Below are 15,539 nucleotides of genomic sequence, written 5' to 3' on the forward strand. Positions count from 1 at the left end.
AAATATTTGACTCAGCATTTGACTCAACTGAGGCAGCAGATCTTGCCAGTGGGAAGGAAGGGAAAAGAAATGAGCTGCTGCAGCAGGGTTGGGTAAGGAATCTCCCATCGTCGAAGGGCCACCAGTGACAGCAACTATGTCAGTAGGTTTGCAGATGTTCCTCTCCCAACAGATACTTTTTGCTTTTTCTCTGAAACTTTCACCTTCTTGTGTGTATTAAACGTCACATCAGCTAGTTATGGGGCTGTTGTAACCTCCACAGAGATGGGGTGAGAAAGGAGGGTGGTAGGGAAATGATGCTTTGATTTATTGATGGGATTTATGGGGAAAAAATTAACCACCTTATTTTTTTATTACTATTGAAATAAATATAACAGCAAGTCTTATACAAAAAAATACAAAACCAACCTCAAATCTGACTTGAACTTCCTCTTGCTGCTGTGCCCTTGATAAATATGCCTAGATTCAATAGTCCTTCCATGAATTTTCAAGCTGCCAAGGGCATGAAGAAGTTCTTTTTAGCTATTGAACTGTAAATTGTTGCATATGACACCTGGAGAAGTTGGAATGGTTTTGTACAAGTAACTCGGTGTATTCATCACACTTTCCCTATTGCGTACAGTGGTTCATGTTGAAGCTGAGAAAGATGATTCATATTGCTTTCTTCTCTTTCCCCTGTCAGTAGCAGCAGTAGCCCTCAGAGCAGCATTTGAAACAGTAAATGCCTGGCCCACAGCCATGTGTTACTGCTGCTCTGCTGGGCCCTCTGATGATACTGTAATCAGATGAGAGACAAGGTAAGAATTGTTCTTTTCCACAGGGAAAATCAGACTAGGGTATTTTAAGTACTAATCGAAAAACAATTTTAAGAAGTGTTTAAATTGGCCAGCAGACATTTTTCAGTCCTATGACATACACTGTCAGGAAACACCCTTTTTTTTTTTTCTTCTCCAATATAAGTTATTTTAGATGACTCGTGAGACCTTATGCTTTGTTCTGAATTTTCATGTGAATATTAGCATCCCTGGGATAAGCTGCTAACCTAGAACATGGATGTTTTGTGCTCACTTAACATCAGTCAAAGTGGTTATGCTAGAGGGGGTGTTTGTCCAGTACTACTGTGCTTCTATCAGTTGTTAATATTATATTACTATCATATGAATAGGGTTGAGTTTTATGCTGACTGCATCCCTTTAAAATGTGGGGCTGTGGTGTACAGATGTGACTGACGGGAGCATTGGAGGTAAAACAATCTGTTTACAATTTGGGGACTCAAAATGGCAGTAAACCTTTTTATTTCCCCTGATTTGATTTAAATTTTCCTTTACCTTGGCTCTGAACTACATTCCTGTCATGCTGCTGTGCTAGGTACCTCCAGGCATTTGTCAGAGACTGGCTAATTGAAGCACACACTCCAGCTTGGATCGAAACTGCTGTTTTGATCAAGATTGTAGACGCTGCTGCTGCTTCCTTGTGGAGTTCTTTCCATGAAGTACTAGGACTTTGGTTTGTAGATTTTGGTTCTCCAGGGTTTTTAGAAAAGCTCAAAGTCTCTGAACATACCAGAAAGTGGAAGCTTAGGGCAAAGGCAGCTGCAGGGAACACTCCTGCTGTAATCCTGCTTGTGAACTGAGATGTTCTCATCAGTTCTGGAACAACTGCAGCCCACTTGCAAATGAGTGCATAATGCAGTGAAAGCAGTGAAAGGCTTGGACATCTTAAGCCCTGTCCTTCAGACACTTCCACACGCTTACTAGCTGTTCACCCCAACAGATCAGTCAGAGTGCCAGACAGTTCCATTGTTTAGCCTAAAATGAAAGCCTTATATTTCTGGTATTTCTTTTTACATACCTTGGTTGATATTCACATTCAGAGATGTTTTTTTCTTTCAACAGCTGTATTTTGCTGTGGTATTAGCATCTTAATTTCCTGAGATGTGTATGAGACTTGCTGGTTATGACTACCCTGTTTGTGTCAACAGACAGGAAAAAAGGGCATTCTTCCTTTCCTCCACCCTTCTCAGGACAAGTCACTGCTGACAGGGCCTCCACCTTCAGGCTAAGTTGTGGCTGCAAGGGATCTCCCAGGCATGCAGGAGGCCTCACGGTCCTCTGCACAGCAAGTATGGATGGGGATAGAAGATGGTAGGAAGGTGTGCAGGGAGCAGAGCATGTCAGGGTTGTGGCTGCTCCACCAGCAGCTCTGTCAGAGCAACAGTGACAGAGATGGTACCTTCATCCTCCCTGTCCTTTATCATGTGTAAATTGTCACATGTGATCTTGGAGGCCCTGGCTCCTGTCTTCAGCCCTGGAGTCTGTGGAGATGAATACAACCTTGGGGTACACAAGAGGGTTTGATTGTTGGTGTTTTTTTTTTTTACAGGAAGCTGCTACCAGTTTTCTAACTGCTGGTGTAGGGTGTCCTACCCAGATCCCTTTGGCAGTTTCTGTCTTTTAATCTGTAAAATGGGAGATGTGTTTCTTCAGGAGATGTTGTGGTGATAAAGGCCTAATATTAAAGTATTGTCTGAGAGATGACAGATGATCTTACTGCCACCTGGGCCAAAGTAGTTAACAACTAGTGGGCTGTGAGAAGCACCATGGTGAGGCCATGAGCCACGAAAAATATACAGGAGTCTCACAGGCAGTGCTTTACCTTTGGTTTCTCGTGTCACTCTAGGTGAATATCATTTATTTAGCAAGCTGCTCCTATGAGCATGAATTATCTCTGCTTCCTTTACAGACACACTGGCACTAAATAGATTTGCAGGTATGCAGTTGGCATTGCTGTAGGAGAGGGAATTGGTTTATCTGTGTTACCCTGCTGACCTGTCATTACTAGTGACAAAATGGGAATCTGAAAGAGCAGAAGTGACACCTAGCTTGAGTCAGAACAGCTACTGAAGCCATGTCCTGCCTTGGGAGCCTAGCAGGTGGCTCTCCCATGCCATTCATCTGAACAGACATGACGTACAGCTGCAGGAGCAGGCCAGTATGTCCCTGCAGTGCTGCAAGGGCAGTTCCTAATGGGGATGGAGGGATTGTTAAGAGTGAGTAGTTCAGCATATGACAAATTTGGATAGCTTTTCCATAACAAGTATATGTTTTATATGTATAAAATATGCACATATCTGTGGAAGAGAATAAATATCTAAGAATTTGTCAGGTTGATGTAGAGACATGTAACCTGTGTGTGTATAAAATGTGTTTGATCATACTTGCACATTTGTAAAACTAATACTAATCTAAAACTTCCATCCTACACCTCTTAAGCCTGGAAGTATGTCATGCTTGAATCAGTTGAGCAAAGTGGGGTTTGACCATTGAGATACACTTCAAAAATAAATTTTTACCCTCTCAAATTGCTACAAGTATACTTTGTTTCAAAAGTATATTCTTGTGTCGGAATTTTCAGTATTTGGCTGAAGTCCTGGTCCTTTTGACATCAGTTTTAGTGTTAGCTTCTGCAGAATCAAAATGCCATCCTCTATATGTGGACTCCTGACACTGTTGACCCAGTGCTACCTTTGTCTCCTTATGTATTTATCAATACAAGGACTTTTTTTTTTTTTGTCAGTTCAGGCATGACATTTTTTTGTGGTCTCAAATTGAGATGCACTTTTGGTTCAAAAGCACTGCAAGAAGAACAATTGCTTATAGACCGTACTTCTGGGACTATAAATAATAAATGCTGTTACTCAGAGTGACGCAGGCACCCCTGCAACATATACATGCAAGGCAAAGATTCAGTAAATAATGATTTACCTGTTCTTTGTTAGTCCTAAACCAAGAAGGATCTATTCAGACTTCTTTGCTAGCTTGATGAGTTTTGTTTGTGTTGTACTGCTTTTTAGCAGTTCTAAAAATGTTAACTGTTTTTCTTTTGTGGTGTTGTTTCTAGAGGCTGCAACTTTGAGGGGTGTTAAATATTTATCAAACTCTTAGTTCTCAGCCAAGACAACCGATTCAAACCTTACCAACTTGCAGTAGGCTGGTGGTGCTGGCTGTCTGAGAAGAGCTTGGACTGCCACACTTTGTGCCTTACGCTGCAGTAGTAGTAAGACAGTTGTTATTTCAAAGTTGCTGGATATATTTGATTATGGTTTTTTTCCCCCCCTTTAATGATGCAGTTTTGTTCAGGTACTTTGTGATGTGGCAGATTGACAATAGCACCCTCTTTGCAATTGGGATTAAACCATCCAGTTCCATGGGATAAATTGTACCTCTGAAATCTATGTGTATACCTCATTCCAGGGGTAGAGAAGAAGCTTATTCATAAATAGAAGACCAGTCTTTAAATGTTGTACTTTCTTCTCCATTAAAATCAAAGCTTAACTAAGATAAGGAACCCAGCGTGGTATCTCTGGGTTATCAGGGTCCCACTGATAAAGTCTGTAACTGGAGCTGAAGGTCTCTGAATTCAGTGGAAAGGCTCCCATTAGCCTCAGTGAAAGCTAGGTCATGCAGTAGAGTTTTCCGAAGTGCTCCACAAAGTCAAGATGTGCTTTTTCAATGAAGTTGGCTACTAATCTAACTCTGCTCATCAACTTTGAAAATTTTGAGGAAAAACACCTGACTTGTTCCACATGAGACAGCACCTTTGCATTCAGAGGGCAATGAGATGAGCTAGATAGAGAAGGGTGACTCTGGATATCCTTAGTCCTGACAGGACAGGCTAGGGACACTGGCTGGGCCTGCCAAGGAGGGGATTTCTTCTGTTTTCTCTTTTTTAAAGATTTGTTTACTCCAAGCAGCTGTGACTGACCAGTGTCCCTTTGAGATTCTCTCAGGACAGGCATAGGCTCATACTGTAGTTCAAATTCCACCTTGAGTTGGTGGGAAGAGGTGGCACAGGGCTGGAAAGGAGAATACTGAGGTAGATGGCACCTTTTCTATCAATTCTAGTAGTTTTTAATGTTTCCACATGGGCCAGAACCATTTTGATTGTTCTGTAACAGGAAGGCAGAGGTGTAAAAGCAGCATTCCAGAGCAGGAGATGAGAAAATGTCTCGTTTACTTCTGTGATGCCCTAGTTTAGTAAGTACAACAGTTGTGTTTATTCATCGTGTTGGCAGGCTCATTTTCAAAGGTCTAGCTTTGTCAAGAACCTTTTGTTGATTTTGCAGAATGTTACTTGGGTTTATTCTTTGTTTCTTTCAGCTTATTTTTCTTCTGTATTTGGCTTTCAGCTGTCAGTCAGAAACCCAAGGTTATAAATTTTATGGTATTACTGTGATTCTAAGCATGTGTGATGCTGAATGACGCCCACATTTCTCAGCTCTGATGGTGGATGTATTCAGGCTAGCAGTCTTGTGTCCTGCATTGGACAAATCACGATATTCCTGGGGCTGCTTTGTGCCTCCCAATTCTGCTAGACCTCTGCCTCAGGACCACCCTGTCTTCTTGTATGAGAGAAAGCGCTACCTCTGTTGCAGCAGGCAGGAGAAGCTGGATGTAGGGACATGCTTGTCTTGAGGCAGCGGATCTGTGTCCTGGGAGGGAGGAGGAGATACCATACCCAAGTGCCATCCTTGATTGCAGGTTGTCCCCATGAAGGGGACTCCTGCAGGGGAGTACTGACTTCAGTAACATTGGGGTACTTGGTATTGTGGTCTATTGCTACTGTGATTCAAAATGTATTGCCCCTCACTGCCCTGTAAATGCTTCAGCCTGCCACTTACCACGGATTAATTTGGCAGGGCTGCATTGCCTTCTGAATGGAAACAGGTGGTTTCTCAGGGCTGGGGTCCCACAGTAGACAGGGGCTGTTCATGGACAGAGTGAGTGGAGCCAGGCAGTGTGACTCCTTAGTGCAGTGAACCGCCACAAGTGCTGTAAATCCATTTATCCCCTCCCTCTGATGATTTCCAGCCTGGTTTGGGGAGGGTAAGAAGCTGGAGACACCACCTTGTCTGTGATGCATATTTAGAGCCAGAGTTCTGGTGCCATGCTAACCCTTGTGCCAGGCTCCTTTAGATGAGAGTTTTGAATACCCCGTATCTTACCTAATTTCATTTTTTAGTGCAGAGCCATTTGAACTTCTTCATTTTGGCAGTGAGGATAATTCCCGTCATGAGGAGGATAATTCCTGCCATGTGAAAAAATCTAGGGATTCTTTTCTCTTTTTCCATATGTAAAATGGCTGCTCTTTATCTGAGACCTATCTGTATGACAGCTGGATAAGATGATTGTAGTAGGTCCCTTCCAACTGAGTCTACTCTAGTTTAAATCTATAGACACGTGTGTACACATGGGTGTTGGAGAACTTTTCCTCTTTTTCATCATTCTTTTTTCGCTTGTTAGGTCTCACTTAAAAGGAATAAGCCTCCTAGATAATCAACAAGATGTATCCTGCAAATATGCAGACAATATGTTTGCAGCGAGCCCTGTATGTTTGCTTGTGATCTATCTGCAAGTATGTTCCTGCAGGGAACTCTCCTTCCTAATAACTGTGTTCACTGGTGTGACTTCCTGCCCTGAGCCTTTTGGTGAGTGCCATGGGCAGAGCTGAGCTGCTCTTTTGATCCCGCATGTAGATCCAGTTGCGGGATTAGGACTTGAAATGTTCCCGGTCAGTACTGCCTGGTTTGCCATCTTCAGGAAGCTGACAGGTTCAAGCTCTGCTGGAAAGGTTGGTGTAAGACACTTTTGCCTCCATGACCTTCAGCTTGTATGAAGTAAGAGACTTTCTCACAAGCTCCTGGCTCATTTTTGTGCCTTTAGGAATTACTTGTTTCTACCATAAAAGACAACTTCATTTTGAAAATATGATTCCCTGGATCTCTGAAGGAAGGCACTCACAGCCTTGTTTGGTATCAAGCCATTTGCTGACTGACCATTGCAGCTGGGAAGTCGCCTCCCCAGTGCCAAGGGAATTGCTAGAAAGCATGCTGAATGGCTTTCACGTCCTCTAGCAAGGGGCACTTTTTTCTTTTATCTCCTATTGTTTTGTTCTTTTGTGTGAAGTGTTTGGAGTAGTAGTGGCATTGATGATATTCAAAAGCAGGATTTCTAAAATGCATCTCCCCCAAACCAGTTTGCTGTCTCCCAGGGCATGCTCAGCTTTCTGAAACGGCACGATGGTGTTTGTTTCAGTGTGGCCGCCCATTGGGGATTTGCAGGAATACTGCAGCAAATCATCCTGCATGCAAGGCTGACCTCTGGGAGGCTAACAAATTGAGGTGAGCCAGCTGGAGCGATAGGACACTGCCAGCAGACAGAGCATGCTCAGACCTGGGGGAGAAAGGTAGTTCAGTCTGCAGATGGTGCACGGGTTACTGTGCTGAGAGCTGTTAGACACGATTTTTTCGTTTTCTTTATGTTAGTGGGGAAAGAAGAGGACTGGAGAGTGTTTGTCCCCCGGCAAAGCATAGCTTTAAGTTGTTTTCTTTTTTTTTCTCCTGTGAAAGAGAGGCACTGGATAGCATTTCCTGTTATTTAGCAACACCAGGTATGCCTGCATGTGCTGAAACACTAACCTAGCAGTGATAGTACTCCCAAGATTAAAAAGGTTGCAGATGCTCTGAATTACTGTGTTTCTTTGCTGGGTGTTATTGTAACTGTGCTCTGTTTGCTGTGCTGATCACATACGGCTCTGAATTCAGTTTTGTTGGCACTCCTGGCTGCGGTGTACTTTGGGGGGGGGGGGGGGGGGGGGTAGCATGGTTTTTGATGCTATCTCCTTGCTTCCCCCTGCAACTTCACACTGAATGTCTCCTCCACGGATGTGCATGTGTGGGAAGGAGCTCAGTAGTTCATTTGTAATCTCAGGTCTTTGTAGTTCCTCTTTGTTTGACTGGTGGCTTGCTTTATCATTTTTAAACACAAGTCTCAAGGGGAAAACATCTTTGATCTGGACTAAATTCTGTAGGTTTTCAGAAATGTATTTCTTACTGGACAGGTGCTGCTTTGGGATTACTTTTTTTTTTTGTTTTAACCCTACGCAAAAACATGCTAATGTAGAGCCTGTGGTAACCAAGGAGGGATTTTCACTGTTCTTATTGGCTGCGCTGTGCTCCGAACAATTTCGGCTCCTGCTTAGAATTTGCAGCATACAGGAGCGGTCTCAGGCACCATGCTGGTGGGAAGCAGGGAGAGCTCAGGCTGTAAATGCTAAGCACCAGCACCAGTCCCAGTATCCAAATAACACAGGTACTCTTCCCGTCAGAGAATGGAGAAAGAAAGGATGGATAAAATACAGAGAATAACAAATGGCAGCTAAAGCCCAAAGGCATAGTCGAGTAGCTGAAGCTCATCTTGTTCAGTACTTTGGGATTTTTCGTTGTATTCTTTTAAATTCACTTTTGCAACGTTAGTAGATTTTCCCTTCAGCCACCCCCACTATGCCTTTGCTTTGGGTAGACCACTGAAGTAAGATAAACCTGCTGCTCTCTGTCACATTTTTGTTTCTGACAAAGCTATCTTGCCTACAGACTAAAAGCAAGAGACTAGGCAAAAGGAGAGGTTTTTTTACTCACATGACAGTGCTGTTAATGCCAATATAACCTGATAGGTTTCAATGGGATACTCGGGTGAACAAAGGTCAGCTGGAATGAACTCTCTCTGTTAAGCTTCCCCCTCTGTCTAATCCTGGTTGAGTACCTTGGGTTTTCATATTAAGGCTTGGGGCTGACAGAAGGTGAAGACTTGAGGTCTGAGAGAAAAACTTTTTCTCTTTTAGCTCATTTTTCTTATATCTCCCACCTCAAGCTTGTTTATCAGAAATGCATCTTATTTAGGGGAATTTTCTGGAGATCAGGGTTAGTTTTTGTTTGGGGAAAGGACTTCATATTCCATGTCATTCTGGATGGAAAAGATATCTTGGAAATGTGAACCTTAATAGCCCAAAAAGTATTATTTTTAATGTCATACTTTGAGCTCTGTTTTGTGGTTCGCTTATATGCATTGACTGCTTAGTGTTGGAATTTTTTTTAACCTGTTCTTTCGTAGATCAAGATAGCGGTATCAACAAATACTAAATCAGTGGCTGCTAATCAGCATGAAAGTCAGGTTGGATCTCTTATCATCCCAGCTCTCAGACTCTGAAATTAAATGGAAGAAAACTTAGAGTTTTCTGTCCATAAGCACAACTGGTAGGTGTCCAGTAGCCACCAACATTCTCCTGTTCATATTGAATGTATGTTTGCAGTAGGAACTATTGCACAGAGACTCCTCGGTTGCAGTCTTGTATAGAAAGATCTGCAGTTTTGCTTTCTATTCCTCACTTATGCTAAACCATAAAAACTAAAGTTAAACCTAATTTTGATCATAACTGTCTATAGATACCTAAGGTTTTTGTGACACAGTTGTTTGTTTAAAAATATGTTGTTATATTTTGATTTTATTTTTTCTAAATAAAGTTCTAATTAGAAAATTCTACTTGAGACTACAGGGTTAAAATATTCTTATTTTTCCTATCCCCTCTTTGTATCTGGCTTCATTAATGATATTTGTGTCTTTAACTGCTGGGTTTGCTCCCTTTGAGAATCTGCTCTTTTCCTGTTTAAAAAGTCAGCACTTCCACACTTTTCTGCTTTACAAAGAAAATGTTCCAGGATTTCAATCATTCAGTGTACCATCTTCTCTTTAATGTGATATGTACTGCAAAAGATATATATATATAATTAAATAAATACAGTGAGTAAGATGATAACAGCCTTTTGGGCTGTGGGGATTGACTTCCTTGTAGTTCTGCGGGAATCTGCGACAGAGATGAGAATAAAAGCCAGTTCTTGGCTGCTGAATCCTAACTCCCCCTCCTTCCAATCGGGAAAGTTGCCTTCTAGCAACTTCTGCTTTGAGCATGAATGAAGTAGGTATTTAAAACTACATGTGTCACATATACTGCATCCTTAGCTAAGCCTCTTGCATCAGGGATGGGAGAAAGAACAGAAGACATTTTGCAGGGAGAGTGTGAAATGCCATGTTTGCACAGTTTTCTTTTCCTGTACTGGTCCTGGAAAGCTAATGTAGTAAGAGATGGATCCAGGGGTATGGAGTGCTAACAAGGAAGATGTCCTCGAGGAGGGAGTATCTGTTCCCACCCCTCCCACTGTGTTGCTGAAACAAGAAGTGTCAGGGTCCCCTGCCCGTTTCCTGCCCATGCGGCTCTGCCCCGACTCCTTCCCTGTCCTGTGGCAGGAGTAGGTCCAGTCCACTCCCAGTTGTGCCACGTTGCTGGGAACTGCAGAGATGGTTCTGCTTGGACACCGCTGCCATGACTGGCAGGCTCTGCACGGGAGCTGGTCAGCTGGGCCAAACCCAAGTAGGCCTCCATGTGGGGTCACTTCTCTCTGTGCATAGAGTGGTGACGCTCTCTGGAAATCTGTGTCTTTCGTGTTTTTTTTCCATTTTGTGAGGTTATTTAGCCTGCTGTATCTTTGGAAAACTCACCACTGGCTTGGAAAGTGCTTGGGCAGCTGGTAACAAAAGCTTGGCAAGGCCCAAGTAGACCAAACAAGCACTTCTGATTTTGTTAATACCTGCAGGACTAGGTGGTCCCACTTCAGATGTGGTGTTCGCTCCAGTGACCCTTGTTCTCCCTAATCAAGTTCTTGATTTTTTCCCTTGAGGGTCTTAGTAGTGTATGTTTGTGTCTTTGTTTTTTATTGTGTGGGCTCTGTAGCTTTTCTCCCAATTTTTTACCTAGATTGTAATTATTTTAATGGAGATTTAAAACATTGTACATCGTATTAATAGCTTTGAAGTAGTGATTCATCCTACCCTAGCCTCACAATTAAAAAAAGAACAACAGAACTCGTCTCTTAAATGAATCCAAACAGTCCTTTATGCCAACTGCCTATTAGTAGAAATTCATCTTTCCCATCCCACCCACTCTGATCTCCTCGACATGTTAACAAGAGATGAAGAACAGTGTCTCCATCTATGCTTCCTGTTGCTCTCCCACTTCCTGAGGATGGTTAAAAATGTTTGAAACATCAGATGACCGGCAGCTAACAGGCAGAAGGCCCTACTGTGTCCAAACTTCGGTGAGAGTACTACAGACGTGCAAGATGCTCAATGTCTCTGCCAGGAGTGCCTGCTGGACACACCAGATGCATGCTCCTGAAGGCCTTACCTGCTCACAGTAGTCAGTGCTAGTTAGAGAAACAGGAGCCAGGCTGAGAGGATGAAGCTGTGACCCTTTTGCTAAGTGAGTGAGGGCAGAGGAAGAGAATGGGGTAAACCCTTCATGCCTATGATCTCTTTTGGAAAAAGAGCAAAGATGAGCTGATCAAAAATAAGAGTCCCTCCCACTGGCTCTTAGCCTCTGGATAGCATCCATTGTGGCTGAGCTGCAAGCCTCAGGACATGCTCTTATTTCCATTGTCAAGTCTTGAGCTGCCCCTACGCTGGTGTGTTTGTTGAGCTCCCCATTTTTGACCATACAGCACTGTAAGTCAGCTGCCCTGCTAACCCATCAGCATCGCTGCCAGGGACATCTGCTGCTTCTGTCTCTCACTCCCACTCCTCCCCTGCAGCCCCATCCTGTCAGGAGTCCTCAAGGGCATGTCCTGTCCCCTCCCGTGGGGCATTGTTGCCCTCTGCCAGCTTGGCAGCCGGAAGCTCTGTGCTGCTTTTACATGCATGTCTCTTCTGGCTAGGCTCTAGTCTCAGCTGTCACATCTTCTGTTGCTGAAGGATGGTGCTTTAGCATTTCAAAAGAGAGAGTAAAAAGAATGTCAGTCCAAGCAATTTCCTTGGTAACTGGGAGGCGTTGCTCATGTGGAGCAAAGCTGTGGTTATCCCAGCGTCACTGGGAAGTGAGAGGGTGGGTAAGCGTGGTAGGGATGGGGAGGAAATAGTCTGTGGGCAACTGGGGGTGTGAACAGCTTAGATGCCGACCAGTACATAGAAAGAAACAGCACAGAGGACTCTGCTCTTAAGGAAAGTACGAGTGTGTCTGGCCTGAGACTTCTGCAAGTGCTTTTCAGTTTTTAAATATCCTCCAATGACACTGTGGGAGGGAAGTATCAGCTCCAGACCCATTTTGGGAGGGAGATTTAGTAATAAAAGTTTCTTTTTGTTGTGAAGCAGCTCTTTTCTGGTGGAAGACTAAATGTTTTCACCTATTTCAGAGTTACGGGCTGCCTCCTGGGAAAGTTTCCCATCCCAAGACTTCTGCTGATGACAATGCTTAGTGACTGATCTCAGCTTGGGGGACTGAGGAACCAGGGGACATGGGGAGTGATTGCTTGCCTTTACCACTTTGGTGCAGCTTCTCCTGGGTATGTAAAAGCAAACAGTGGGATGGTTTGTTACTATTTGTGTTCTGTCACTCCCTGAAGGACCAAAGAATTTAGTTTTCTAAGGTTTGTGTTCACTGAAAGTGTCAGATTTTTTTTTAAAAAAGTGGATGATAAAATGTGGGAAAGCAGGCAAAGAATTAAGACAGTTCCCTGAGTACCTGTGAAATTCTCCTTTCAGTTCTGCCTGAGACACCCTTTCTTGTCCACATCCCCTTGTTGGCTTCCATCAAAAGCAGCTTTCAGCCAAGCAGTATAAACCAGGATGTACGAACTGGCAGCGAGGACCGGGAACAAAGATGGATTCCTTTAGCCTTGCTAGCTTTTGACATTCATTCCTGACACCTGGTTGGCTAAAGCACATGCACCCACTTCAGCTAAGTGCAGGGAAGTGTAAGAGCTGCAGTGAGGGAAGAGATGGAGGAGGGCCTTGTGGGTCATTTTTATTAAAAAGCTGAGTTGTTCATTTGTAGCCAGTTATTGGGTATTGCTGTAGTCGAGTCTGAAATGAAAATTGCTGACCTCCGAACTCTGGCTGCATCCATCAGGCTGTATCTCTGAAGTGCCTCTTATGCCCTTCCCTTGGGGCTGAAGGGGAGAGAACAAATCAGTCAGGGGTGAAACATTAGAACTGGCTGTTTCCAAGGAGGCCTGTTCGGCTCAAGGGGTTTGTAATGGTCGGCAGAGCTCTCCACCACTGAGATGCCTGTGAAATGCAGCTGGTATCAGTGGTGTTTTTATGGACCACTGGCTTCTGATGCCTTTGAAACACCCACACATACACACTCTCCCTGCTGTACTGGAGTAATAAAGAGGCCATGTGGTTTTCCCCCTCTGCCAAGTTCTTGCACCTTGCATTGACTCCGTTGAACTTGTAGGTGCTTTGTTCTGACCTGCAGTAGTTAACTTTCACAATGCCTGCAGACTGGCCTTCATTTGAAGTGTGTGCTTGTGGCAGAGGACTTGATTGTTAAAGTTCTCCTTCACATACTGACTAGCAGGCTTTGCATGTGGCTGCTTGGGCTCCGTCCTTTTCTTGGTGGTGCTGCTGAAGTCATTTAAAGCTGTGCTTACAAAATGAGAGGTCTGTACTAGGGAGGTTATGTGAAAGTTGGATGATATCATTAGAAGTCTTTCAAAGATAGTGAAGAAGATGAAGCTTTGGAAGTCTGGTACCAACAAAATAACTTAAGATCTGTCCCCATAAAAATTTTATTTTCCTGAAAACTGTTTTGGTGGCATTAGCAGAGCCTAACCAAGTGATGTATGCTGTCCTTAGTAGATTTCTATTCAAGGCTGTCTATGGAACAGCCATGGCTGAGACTTGCAAAGCCCTCAGGAGCAGCAGTCATCCCCTGTTATAGAGAAGGAAAGATTGAGAGGTGATGTGACAGCCATCATTCTTCTTTGCAGGGTATCTCTGGCACCTGGGACAAGACCAGGTCTAAATTGCTGTGGTAGAAACAAAGGCTGAGTATTAGGAAAGAGTTTATCACAGCCCTTCATGCCTTTATTGCTAGAGACTGGCTGAAGAGACAAATTAGTATTGAGATAGATAAGCATCGTTTGGGAGTGGCTTAGGGAGAGCTGATCCTGCCCTGGTAATTAAATGACCAGTCTGGGTCCATTCCCATTTCCTTTTCCACAGTTGAAATCAAAACACCTCTTTAATTTGCTGCTTGCTTTTAGGGAGTGCTAAATGAGGCAGTTTTTCAGACCACTTGCCAAAGGAGGTGGACTTCATTTCTGTTTCATTTGAGTAGCTAGAGCTGCTCTGAAATCGAAATGAATTTGTTGCTCAGATCCCTGGAGGTGACCTCTTGAATCTGTGCTGTGGCTTACAGCTAGCCCTTGGTTCTTTGGCATTATTCAGTTTCCCATGTACCTTCAGTTCTTCCTAGGACCAGGATCCTGCAGACTGTTGGGATCTCACAAGCTGTAGGGATCTCTTCTAACTTCATTGAATTCCATGAGTGATTCTCCATTCAGTTCCAAGTTGCGTGAACCACACTGCAGGGTCAAGCTTTTAGGGTATAATACCTCTCCTGAAAAGAACTCCCTTGGTGGTAGAGGAGGTGTTTGCATTGATCCTAAATATGCCTTGCTGTCTTCCTCCACTCTGCCGTACAAGAACAAGTGTCTCTGCTGAGGGATTATTGCTTGAGATGTCAGAGCATGTGCTAGAGACGTTGCTTTTTTTCAAACACTGCAATCTTGCATCAAAGGGAGTTTAAATTGCCACCTTTAAAAACTGCAGCTAGAAACAGTGTATTTGGTTATATACGATTCAGAAAATTCCCTTCTGAAAGTTCCCCACGAGTCATGGCTGCAATTATTTACAGCCTGACCAGCAGCGAACCTTGATGCATAATGAAAATTGGAGCCCATAAATACCATAGGTGAATCAATGTCTCAATCGAAGTTCACAATTGAAAATATAATCAAAACTCTGACAGAAGCCAGTAGTGTTTCTACGTAGAAAGACAACAGTGGCATGATCTCTTCCATAACAGAAAAAGAAACAGGGAGGCCTTGGAACAGCACAGAAAAGATTCTCAGTTTGGGATGGGAGAACACCAATCCTAGAAACACTTTGAAAGTATTACCTTCCCATTTATGTAAGGGTTGGCAATGATGATGCAAGTCAGACTCGCTAAATGAAGGTCTGATTGCTTTAATGAAACATCAGTTCCTCACATAAAGAGCGGACCTCTTCTCTCTTCTGTGCCAATATTTATTTTGGAAGAAGCCGCCTTTGATCCCGGATTGCAGCCAAAGAAACGACTGAGTGACTCGGGAATCTCCCACAGGGCAGTCCACAGACCTGCAAGTCCTCTCCCCAGCCCCCCAATAAAATTAAATTGAACGTTATGTTCACCAGTTCATGTTTCATATTAGAGTGTAGCAAAATCTATACTTGGCAATACTCCTATAGCATTACTGTCTGCATGGTAAAGACGAGAGGCAGAGTTGGGTACTTGCAGCCATGCAGTGGCAGGTCAAGAGAAGGAACTAGGTCTCCCAAGCCCTGTGTGAGTGGCCCAGTGATTGCAGGGCTCTCTTTCCCCTCGCTGTTGGAGTGGTCTACAAAAAGCAGTGAGCCGAAGTCCCAGGAAACATACCATTTTTTCTGACAAAGCTTCATCCTCAAACTTCTTTTCTTCTCCAAAGAGGTAGAAAGGAAAATGAGAGAGGAAGCCATCCTGGAGAGCAGCTCCCAGTTCTGTTTGCTTTATTTTTTTTAAGAGTTTTGGGTAGTGCTTTGGCACTCTTTTCTTCTTCTCCCTTCTTCCCT

General features: G+C 43.6%; 1 protein-coding gene across 7 annotated transcripts in view; it reads left to right on the forward strand.

Annotated features, from left to right (window-relative positions):
• Window positions 1-15,539, forward strand: part of POMGNT2 (protein O-linked mannose N-acetylglucosaminyltransferase 2 (beta 1,4-)) — a 46,802-nt gene that overhangs the window by 14,946 nt on the left and 16,317 nt on the right. For 2 of the 7 annotated variants that reach the window (XM_074900604.1, XM_074900608.1), the window contains one exon: window positions 12,077-12,226. The exons of 3 other annotated variants lie outside the window; for them this stretch is intronic. The gene's annotated coding sequence lies outside the window, so the exon portion shown is untranslated. Of the gene's footprint in view, window positions 1-7,239; window positions 7,450-12,076; window positions 12,227-15,539 lie in introns of those variants that run through there. 2 more of the 7 variants (XM_074900607.1, XM_074900609.1) reach the window with 2 other exon arrangements.

This window comes from Athene noctua, chromosome 2 (genome assembly GCF_965140245.1).
Source record: "Athene noctua chromosome 2, bAthNoc1.hap1.1, whole genome shotgun sequence".
Taxonomy (NCBI): domain Eukaryota; kingdom Metazoa; phylum Chordata; class Aves; order Strigiformes; family Strigidae; genus Athene; species Athene noctua.